Raw genomic sequence first — 9,841 nt, forward strand, 5'->3', positions numbered from 1 at the left:
GATTATTCAGTCATACAAACAAACAAAAATCCAGGAGGAATAGAGATTAAGGAAAACATATGTATGGCTCAAGAACAAAATGAATACTTTACCTAGATTTTTAATAAGGGTGAAGATGTAAATGATAGTAATAGTAGGGAACCAAATAGAGATGAGAATACAGTAGTGGAAATTACCAAGGTGGAGGCAGAAGTAAGCTTTAGATTATTTACTTTAATGAAATCAGGGGCATCAGAGGGGGGCTGAAAATCTCCATCCTATAATACTGATAATATTGAAAAGGATGGCATATGAAATAGCAACTCGTGTAGAATGGATCTTAAATAAACCTATCAGCTCAGGAATAGTACCCATAGTGCATATCTTCTAAAAAGGGGGAAAAGTTTAGAGGACTAGACTTAATGGTTCAAGAAAACCTTTCTAGTCCCATCATCCCCTACAGTAGTTATAGCATACCCTAGTAGTTTCTGCTTGCTTTTCAGTTGATCTGGGTATAGTTGTGAGAATATTCCTTTGACAGATATTACTGTCAACCAAAGCAAGTTGTGATTATGGTGCTGGCCAGTTTTAACTCTAAACCTTGTCTCTATGGTAAAATCCAGGAAATTTAAAGTTAAGATTAATCTTACAAGCAATCTAAAGGTACTTAACTGCAGAGTTAATACAGTCAAACAAACTTAATTCTTCCCTGGAGTGACACCATGTCAAAATGTTTTGATTAGTGTTTGTGTTTCCAGAGTTAATTGATTTTAGACACATTTGAGTTTTTCTTCTCTCATGTGAACGGTATAAATTAGAGCCATTCATCATCTCCTCCAATTTTTAGAGAATCCATATGGCACAGAATCAAAAAACTACAACTTCCTTTCGGTATTTCATAGAGCTCAGCTGCAGAGGTGAATCTACCTTAATATTTTACTATAGCACTTCTATTCCTTGCTGTAATAGATTCCTTGGTTGTAATATGGAAAAATATTTTAACTTAATAAATATACTTAACTTTTTCACAGTTGTGCAAATGTTAAAAACAGCACAAAACCATATACCACAGGTATTCTTGAAAAAGTTCAAAATGTCTTCAGTGAAGCAATACCATTTAGTATAAGCTATGCTGGTAAATGAGGCCAATGTCAACAGAAATTCATGATTAACCATTGTTCTATCATGCATGACACATTCAATTAATTACACACACACACATTATATATATGATTCTCATTATATGCGTGCTTCTCAACTAGGGATAGTTGAGATACTTGAGATACTTTTAAAGGTGCCATGGGATGCCACACGTCAGCACTGGTAGGTGTGCAAACAAGATCCTAAAGCAGTGGTCTCTAACCTTTTTAAGTAGATTACCTTTGGCATTTAAAAGCAACCCAAGATCTACGGTGTGCCACTGCCACCCCACTTCCCCCTCTCCTCCCCTCCCACCCAGCAGGTAAGTCTGTGGAAAGGGAATGGGGGGGAGGGGGCAGATTGATGCAGAGGGAGAAAAAATTACTTGGGGGCACACCTCCCCAGCAGGTAAGTCCCACCTGGCCAGGGCCCCACTCAGCTTATCCCTGCCCCTGCCTCTGCCTCTGCGGCACTGTCCCTCACCACGGGAGCCTCAATCTAGCCCCTGCACCTTCCCTCCCCCATGGACTGACCTGCTGGGCTGGGGCGTGCATGTGCATGCACGCGGGCACTCAGCCCCCCAGCCCAGCCTTGGATCATCTCCAAGAGGCTCCGAGATCTACCACAAGAGGCTCCACGATCTACCGGTGGATCGAGATCCACTGGCTGGTGGCCACTGTTCTAAAAATAAATCCAAAGATTTCACATAGGAATATATAGTGTTAAAAATATTCTGACCTGCTATGGGCTTTCTTAATACTTTGCAACAAAAAAACTGCTCTATTATTTTTATGTAGTCAAAAGAAGGGTGAAGACTAAGACCTGCCTTCTGAGGTATCTCAGGTCTATCAAAGGGTGCCTCGAGTATATCAAGGGGTACCTTGAGTCTTAAAAGGTTAAGAACTACTGTATAGTAATATATTTTATATTACTATATTAAATTGAATTGTGATTGGATACTTCATCGTCTCTTACATTCATAAGTTGTTATCATCAGTAACTTCCAATGTGGCTATGCAACTGCCAATAGCTTCATTATTCTTGTGCTTGCACTTTCAGGATTTGGAGGAATTATGGGTAGGAGTACACTAAAAAACCTGGCATGATAAGTGTTGGTTCTGTTGTCAATACTGATCTTATATGAATCCATAGCAACATTGTATCACACATTATGGACAGAAGGGCCTAGATACTATTCCATCTCTAACACATGGTACTTCGTGCCATTTCTAGACCCTATTTTTACCTTTGCAATTAGATTTGTCCTTCTGATATGTCTTTGAGTAGATCCATTATGGCCACTTGCAGTCTGTTGCAACCCTATTCCATTTGTGAAAGCACATACTTCTATGTAAGCCCTAAACATTTTAATCCAAAAAAACTGGGACTAGAAATTTATGAAGAAGTAAAGCCTACCTTTCTGTCTAATAGCCTACCGGTTGGAGCACTTACCTCAAAAGTAGGAAATCATCCAAAGGGTGTCAGAACCATATCTCCCAATTATCTGAAAAGAATCCTGGCCCCTGGCCTTGGGTTAGGCAAGGTAAGGTGCACCTTTTGCATTTCCTGTGGAAGCCGGCTCAGTTGGCAGCCAAAAAAGCAAGCTAGTGATTTCCTCTGTGGCCCACTGATATGGGTGTTCTGGATTGTGGCCAGACTGCTGCTTCTGCATCACTCTTACAACTACATAATGCAGAAACAGAATGGGGGAGAAGCAACCAGGGCAGTGCCTATGTCACTGAATCACAATTCCTCTGACTTGCTTTCCTTCTTGAGCCACATATACTCCTCTCTTAAATGCCCACTGCATTAGCTTCAATGCAGAAGAGGTAAAGGATAACTTCAGCCCTGCCTTTTTTTAGAACACTTTGCTAGGAAGTGAAATATGTTCATTTAAATCTCCTCTGGCTGCGGAAAGCCTAGAACAGTGGTGCTCAATCTTCTTGCCCTGTGGGCCAGATGGGCTGTACTTGGTCCACCCGTGGGTCAGATCTGGTACACAAACGGACACAGCAGGGCATGATCCAGCTGCATGAAGGAAGGCAGAGGTTTGCTCTCCCCCATCCAGCCATGCTGGGGGAAAGGAGCATGACTCAGCACTGATTCTGCCACATGGAGGCAGGGGGCATGGCCTGGCCCCAATCCAGTGGCCCAGCTCCAATTTGACTGCACAGCAGAAAGAGGGCATGGCCCTGCTCAAATCTGGCTGCACAGAGCTTGGGAATTTGGCAGTGGGGGAGGGATGGCAGTATCAATTGCCACTGCTCCCTGCCGCCAAATTTCTTGGCTCACGGGGAGTCCCATGGGCTCGAAGCCATGGATCCATGTGGCAGATATGGCCCACAGGCCAGGGGTTGAGCACCCCTGGCCTAGAACATAAGCCTTTCACTTCCTGTATGAATGCCCTAGCCACTAGTGTACAGCCAATATCTAGACTAGGGACAGACATTACACACAAATCAGTTTAAGTGATCAGAGACTGGTTTAAATCTGTAACAGAACAGACATTCAGGGCACGTAAACTTTCAAAATGACCAAAACTGGTTTGAGATAAACTTGGTTGAATGTAGTATCAGACTTAACTGATTTCGCTCAAACTGGTTTATGCAATGTCTGTTCCACACCTCTTGATGATTTCAGATAAATCAGACTCCCCCAGCTTCCCAGCATGCTCTCTGGGCTGGGTGGGGTTCTCTGCTCCAGCCACAGGGCTGACCCCACCCCTCTGCTGTCTACCCAGAGCAGGGACTGGCCTTAGCAGAGACACTGGCTGAAATGGCCCCATTAGGGCAAAGTGGGCAGGGCAGGGGCTAATTCTTCCCTCCTTTCGCTCTTCCCAGGGTCAGCCTGTCTGCTGGGGAGCAGAGGGGAGAGGGCTGCAGTGGTGGCCCCTGGAGCTGACAGACCCCGGCTGGAGGGAAGGGAAAGAGCTGCAGGTGCACTGCACAGAGCCAAGACAGAGGCAGTCAGTGCTGTGCTAGGGGCGAGGAGTGCAGCCCCATGCAGCCTGCCCAGCCGCTTCTAAGAGTCCTCTCTGGGGCCAGGCAGTCCTGTGTGCCAGGACTGCTCCCGGCTGTAGCCACTGAGGCAGGCCTGCCGGGGACTGGCCACAACACCCCTCCTCAGCTAAGTTTCCCTGTGGAAGGGAGGGCTGTTCTAGCGCTTCCAGGCTTCTGGCTTAAGCCACTGAAGGCACGTGCCAAACGTCTATCTACTTGCAAACTGGTTTGCACTCTGCAAGTTAAACTAACCTGCAAAGACTGAATCAGTTCAGGCTCAGGCTTTTGGAATGTCTGTCGCTAGCCTCAGTAGTTTAAAGGATCGCAGTGAGCTGCCAGCATCTGGAATTAACGCCTCCTAATAACCATTCCAGAGAAGCAGTGTCACTGCATTACTGGAAATCTTCTATGCAGGCTTATGGCAACACGCAGCATTAACTTAATGGAAAATCTTGCCTTGTGGGTTAAATGCAACCACTTTTTTTCTTCTAACTAGGCTTTTTAATAAAAGTTCCTCAGTGATAGTGAAAACATTTTTGCTAAAGGAAGTCTGGTGTCAGACAGCATAAACAACCTAGCATTTCTTTGTGATCATTTTAAAGGATACACTTTCCCACATTTGATCAAAATGTAGTGCATATTATCAAAAACAGATTAAGAAATGTTTATTCCCGGATACCTCTCTTTAAGTAAAAAAAATCTGAGTTCTACTTTATAGCATGAAATCTATAAGTAACCTCTTCTGACCAAGTACAGAAAACCTAACAGGGCACCGGCAGGCAAGAAGGCGTTAACCATATACTTGGGCCAAAGTCAAGGTGTAAAGCATAATGGAGTGATACAGGGCCGGGGAGTTGAGAACCCATTAGAACCCTATGGGAAAAACCAGGGAACTCTATAGAATAGAATGCAGCATTGCATCCAGTTCCCAGAAGGTTAGGCTTTAACCCTGAGTCAAAATGACTGGGTTGGGTTTTGTTTCTTCCCGTTTTCTCTCTCCTCGTTTTTCTGGGTGACTGTTCCCAAAAAGCTGACTACTGCAAACCTTCAGAAAAAAAAAGCCTTGGAGGAAATACCAGTTAGTGAAAGGTTTTGTGACTCTGAAAGCCCATGTACCACCAGTCAGAACTTCCTACTGTATTAATGATTACACAGCTTGGAGCTAATACACATTTATAGATTTAGGACAAATACAAGCCTTATTACTTCAAGGTTTTTCTAAAAATATGTTTTATTTCTAACTCCAAACTAGTCTCCCAGGATTTTCTGCAATTTTTCTAAAGGTAAATCTGATACAGAACACTTTTTCAATTACAGCAGGTTTAAAGGGAAAGAGAGCTTAAAAATAATACAGATTTACATATATCTGTATATATATAAATCTTCCCTGTCCTTTCAAAACCTTGGATTAATAGCTAAAATATAACTTCCGCATCTTCAGGTTTTTGTACCACTTTTGTTTCTAGCCACTTTCATGCTCTCATGTCCATGCATAAGTTATTGTGGCAGCACACAAGTTTCATACACTGAAGAGTAGCATGTTTTCTTCTGGGGAACTTTGTTGATCTCAGTTTGGTTTTATTTTTTTTAATGGAGGGAAAACTTTACACTGCAAATCACCAATAACAACAGCCAAAGAAAGGCAACCTTTTTTTCCCCTCCTTTTTTCCCCATTTTTATGAAACCTCAGTTCAGTCCTGAATTAATTTGACAAGTGTCTTTGCGATGTTTGAAAGAACTTAACAGAATTGAAACTCTTTGTATAAAGGATGATTAATATGTGGCTCACTTTGCAAAAAGGTTCAAAGTACACAAACATGAACAAGTTAATAGTCATTATTAATAAGAGCTAGCGCGCTTAGAATTGTAAGGAAAATCCCTAACCAATTATATGCAAACAAGGTTACTAAATTAAACAAACTGAATAGAAAATGACTAGAGACTATGTCTTAGACAAAACTGCCTAATGATTAAATTAAAACTTTATAATTGATTCAATTAAGACATTTTTCCTCTTACTGAAATATCAAAAAATAGTATCATGTTGACAGTTGCATATTCCAAACTGTGGGCCCAATCTTTCTCTACAAAAGATGGTACGAGTTTTGCTATTTACTTCAGCAGGTGTGGAATGAATCCTTAGATTCAGAAGGGAAACTGCTTATTTAAATATTCACGTTGTTAGCAATTAAAGCATGTTACTACCTTGCATCAGGGAATTCAAGCCTGATTGAACCCCAGCAGTACCTTGGCTTCAACATAAACTCAAGTAAACAATTTTCTCTGTGGTTTAAGGCTAAAGCAATAAAAGCAGGCAGGAAAGTAGAAAAAAATAGCTGTCAAGATCCACCAAAGACTGACCACACCCCTTACATCTGAAACTGCATTTGTATGTAAAGCAAATAACTACACTGTGATTTTATTAGAAGAGAAAGAAAAGAGCTTAAGGTCCAACAGAGCTCCATAGGAACTTCATAAGCGGAAGCATCTGAACAGACACATTCCTAGAACATCTTCCAAACACATGCTTCTATGGTCATCCTGCACATCCTTGCTCTCCGCTGTCCACTACCACACCAGGGACCTCCATCATTATTTAAGCCCTTTTCCCATCATTTCAACTATTAGTGATCTTAGGCTCAATCTCCCTTGTGAAGCATATCTGTTAAATCAGCAAACAGTATGTATTTATATATAACCACAACTTACTAGATATGTACTGTATTCCGAGCGAATTGTGTAGTATAATCAAAATTTTCACAACCTATTGGAAGAAAAAAAAAACATCTTTTGACTTGCAGTCAAATTTGGAAGTAAATACAAATGCACATGACCCAGAGAACTTGCTGCTGTAATTAAAGCACCAGCATAACTAAAAAAAGTTATTTGTAAAGCCATTTTAATGTATTAAAGTACACTGGAACCCTAGTAAAACTCAACAAAGAGAGTCACAGCAAAGCTTAACTGATCATAAAGTAAAGCTTTTTTTTTTTTTATTCATGGCTTTTAAAAGGAACATCTTTTCCTCTGAAAGTGTTTAGATCCAAGAACAACGTCTATTCATCTACTGGAAGCTGTATTAGAAAGTAATCTATTTTCATTCTTTTTAAATGTTATATACTTTATTTTGATACTATCAAAACAAAAATATTAATAAAAAATGTGGAAATATATAAATGTAGCACATAATAAACCATAAGTAATACTAAAACGTTGCTAGGCCAGAAATCACAACCCTCATTTAGATGTTTACATAAAGGAAGGACAAAATTAATGTAGACCTTTTTTGAGTATTATAAAAGGATGACAATAAAGCTGAAAAAAGAATTTATCATATTCTAGAAGTCTTGCTTATGTGAGATACACTGTTCCTATATATTAAAACTAGAAAAAAGTAAAGTAATTGATATTGTTCTACGATCATTCTCTGGGTGGGAAGAGGTTCACAGTCTGGTCCCCTCAGATCCACGTTGCCCTCAGGGACAGGTATTAGCATGGGTAGGGAATGTGGAAAGCAGCGTGTGAAAATGTATGGAGTTCATACTGCAGAAGGTGACAGCAAACTGAACAGTTCAGTCCCGTAAAATAAGTTCTTTCACCTGCTATTTGCACACAGACTAATTGACTACAATGAGAAAGACAGGATGATTCAGCAATCTGGTTAAAAAACTAGGAATCGCACTTATATCCTCATTCTGCCACTGAGCCACGCTCTCGTCTTGGGCAACTCACCTCTCCAGACTTCAGTTTCACCAACTATAGAATGAAGATGATAGCCCTTATCTACTTATCTCTAGACAGAAGCTTCTGTCCACAGCTGAGTATGCTCAGTACCTCGCAGGAACCTCATAGGATTCAGCTATAATTGTGAACACTGGCTAAGCTGTAAGTCACTGTAGCTTTTATGAAACTTAGTGCCTAATAGGGCAAAAGTATTCTTCTGCACTAAAAGTGATTCGTTTTCTTTCAAAGGTAGTTAAAAAACAGTCCTTAAACAACCAGAAATAGTTCAGCCACATGACACACCTCGAGGGAATTACATAGCTGCCAATACACTTGCCTGAACGGATGCTACTGATACTTAAGTCATGGGATAATTACCAAAAGAGCAGGGTAACAAAGAGGAGCCTGACAGAAAGGGGCATTATGGAAAGTACTTTGATATAAAGGACACCAGCATAACTAAAAATATACAGTACCCACTTTTAAAGTAATCACTTCCTAAAAGTGTTTAGGGAAGACTGTCTGTGAAGTCATTCCGAGTTCAACCAGGACTGGCATCTCCTTACGGAAAATGAAGCCAGCAATCACTTGGTTTGTATTTTTCATCCACTAGAATCTATAACTATATAAATGTTATAAAGATTAAGAGCTAACAACCCAAAATTGCTCCCTCTGGAATCAACAAAGATTTGCCTTCTACTTCACTTGGGACCAGAACATTCCTGCATGAGATGCTGCTTAATGTATTACTGTCTTAAGAGCAGAGGCTTGGAGAACTCAGATCCCCCCCACCAGAGCAGTGGATTTACTTTCTGTGGTAGCTATGAATATACTTCTCCTTTGTCCTATGGAATTTCAGAAGGAATTCTTCTCCCTGAGAAGATCCCTCCCATTCCTCCCTCCAAGTTGGTGGGGTTCTTCTAGGCATAACTAATCCCCAAGGTTAAGTACGGACAGTCATAAATCAATTAAAACTTTGCAGGCTAGTCTAAGCTACGTAGATTGGAGCAATAAGCAAGTGAACACACATTCACTTTTGATTCCATAAACGTATCCACATGCCTCCAGTGTCCCAGGCTAGAAGCCAGGGGGCCCTAGAGCAGGCCTCCCTGCTTGGCTAGAGCAGACAAGCTCCCCCCTCTGGTGGGGCGGGAGAAGGGGGAAGGGGAGGCTATGGGGAAGGAGGAAAGTATGCTGGTATGCTGGGGGACTATGAGTTAACTTGAATCTGGAGGGGATATAGGATGGAAGTTCAATAAACCAATTTAACCTAAATCAGTTAAGTCTGATACTACGTCCAACCAGGTTTATCTTAAACCAGTTTCAGCCATTTTGAAAGCAGTTTATGTGCACTGAACTTCCGTTGAGTTAGAGTTTTGAACCAGTTTCCAATCACTTATACCAGTTTACATGTAACTGCTGTCCCTAGCCCAAAAGAATAACTTCTATTACTGCAGTTGGTTTTTGTCTTGCCATTTTTAGCACAATTATTCTGAAATACCCTGGTCTTGCTTTCTGAGAAATCCAACATTGTAAATGTTCTGTACACGTTGGTTGCATAATATACTTCTGCTTCATAAGGTTGTTTATGCTGTATATGTCTCATCTGCACTACTTTTTCAGATGTTCACCTGTAAAAAAAAAAGTTAAAAGCTTTAGGACTGATGGAAATTAGATCCTTGATGCAAGGGACCATGAATCAGTTGCATGTTACAAATGCAGCTTGGAATTGCATCAGCAGTTTCATGTCACTTAATTCTACTGGTGGCACATCTAAATAGCTAGGAAATGGCTCATTTCTGCATCCTAACTGATAGGAGGTTTTGTTCAGGAATCTGAAGTACAAAACTGAGCTCAGGGAACGAAGAACTAGGCCCTAACCAGTGTTATCTTAACCACTAATCCAAACCTTGTATAATGGCTAAGAATCAAAATGGAGTAATTTTGACTTGGTTATTCCTATACTTATTAGCTATGTTCTCTTTATGCAAAGCAAGGAG

The 9,841-nt window shown here is 41.0% G+C and overlaps 1 protein-coding gene across 2 annotated transcripts in view; it reads right to left on the reverse strand.

The window, feature by feature from the left end:
* Positions 1-9,841, reverse strand: part of SLC6A15 (solute carrier family 6 member 15) — a 65,466-nt gene that overhangs the window by 51,119 nt on the left and 4,506 nt on the right. Inside the window, exon 2 of one of the 2 annotated variants that reach the window (XM_019514812.1) lies at positions 6,828-6,882. The exons of the other annotated variant lie outside the window; for it this stretch is intronic. The gene's annotated coding sequence lies outside the window, so the exon portion shown is untranslated. The remainder of the gene's footprint in view (positions 1-6,827; positions 6,883-9,841) is intronic. 2 annotated transcript variants of the gene reach the window in all.

The sequence above is a fragment of the Gavialis gangeticus genome, unplaced genomic scaffold (genome assembly GCF_001723915.1).
Source record: "Gavialis gangeticus isolate Ggan-Ray unplaced genomic scaffold, GavGan_comp1, whole genome shotgun sequence".
In the NCBI taxonomy this organism is placed as follows: domain Eukaryota; kingdom Metazoa; phylum Chordata; order Crocodylia; family Gavialidae; genus Gavialis; species Gavialis gangeticus.